Genomic DNA, 1,782 nt, shown 5'->3' on the forward strand with positions numbered 1-1,782 from the left:
TTGTTGTTTGGCGGGTCCGGGCTGGGGATTCGAACCCGCCACCTTAGGTGTACGTGGCTGGCGCCTTAGCCGGTTGAGCTATAGGTGCTGAGCCACGTCAAAAGGTTTTCAATGGCTGAAACAGATACTGAACAAAGACACAAGAGCAAAATTTTATTTAAAATTTTATTTTATTTATTTATAACTGTTTATAAACCCAGAAATAAACCCACCTGTAAATGGTCGAATTATTTTTTTTGTTTGTTTTGAGATCTGTCTGGCTTGGGTAAAGCATTGTGGTGTCATAGCTCACAGCATCCTTAAATTTCTGGGCTCAAGTGATCCTCTTGCCTCAGAATTTTCCAGTTTTAGTACAGATGGGGTTTTGCTTTTCCTCAGGCTGGTCTTGAATTTGTGAGCTCAGGCAATCCACCCACCTTGGCCTCCCAGAGGGCTTAGGATTACAGGTGTGAGCCACCATACCCGGCCCATAGTAGAATTATTTATAATACCCAAAGGTGGTAGCAACCCAAGTGTCCATGGATAGAAGAATGAACAAACAAAATACGTTATGTCCATGCAACAGAATATTATTCAGCTATAAAAGGAAGGAAATTCTTTTTTTTTTTTTTTTTTTAAGAGACAGAGTCTCAGTATGTTGCCCTTGGTAGAGTGCTGTGGTGTCACAGCTCACAGCAATCTCCAACTCCGGGGCTTAGGCGATTCTCTTGCATCAGCCTCATGAGTAGCTGGGACTACAGGTGCCCGCCACAGTGCCTGGCTATTTTTTGTTGCAGTTTGGCTGGGGCTGGGTTCGACCCCGCCACCCTCGGTATATGGGACTGACACCCTGAGCACTGAGCCACAGGTGCCGCCCAGAAGGAAATTCTGATGCGTACTAAACACAGATGAACCTTGAGGCAATTATGCTAAGCTAAATAAACCAGCTATGTAGCAACCCATATAGCTAATGGCAAGGAGGAGCGAGAGTTGTAAGAAACACCTGTATAGCTGGGTAACGTAACATCTTGGTGATAGGGGCATGGGGAGGGATTTGGTGCTTCTAACAAACATGAGAGCTCGGGAGACGAGAGCATCCGTGATTGGCAGTCTCTACACCTGTGGTGTTGAGAGCCACGGGAGTGTGTCTATAAGAGGCTGGAGGAGCAGGCAGTCGGGAGTGCGCATTCTGTCATGGACCCTCTGACTCCCGTTTCTCCTGCCTGCAGAACGCCTGCTCGGCGTCTCTCTCTCTCTATGAAGGACTGCTCAGATGTATTCTTCTTACTAAGACCGCTTTACTCCCTCAAATACTGTCTTTCTCTCTCTCTTCCTTCTGCTAAAGCACATAGCCCTCAAGGCACCTAAAAGCAATTGTTCCTGAGCAAGGTAGCCTAGCCGTTCACATCCAGAACCTGTATAAGCTGGGGGCTGGAGACCTGGCCAGTCCCAGGCCCTAGTAAGTGGCGACCATGAAGGGACCCTGACACAGCTGTAAAAAGGCTAATATTGTATTGGGCTCGGCACCTGTGGCTCAAGCAGCTAAGATGCCAGCCACATACACCTAAGGTGGTGGGTTTGAATCCAGCCCAACCTGCCAAACAACGACGGCTACAACCAAAAAATAGCCAGGTGTTGTGGCGAGCGCCTGTGGTCCCAGCTACTTGGGAGGCGGAGGCAGGAGACTCGCTTGAGCCCAGGAGTCGGAGGTTGCTGTGAGCTGTGATGCCACAGCACTCTACCCAGGGGGACAACCTGAGGCTCCGTCTCAAAAAAAAATAAAATAAAGTATGTGTGTATGTG

This window comes from Otolemur garnettii, unplaced genomic scaffold (assembly GCF_000181295.1).
Source record: "Otolemur garnettii isolate 467f Iridium unplaced genomic scaffold, OtoGar3 scaffold00067, whole genome shotgun sequence".
Taxonomy (NCBI): domain Eukaryota; kingdom Metazoa; phylum Chordata; class Mammalia; order Primates; family Galagidae; genus Otolemur; species Otolemur garnettii.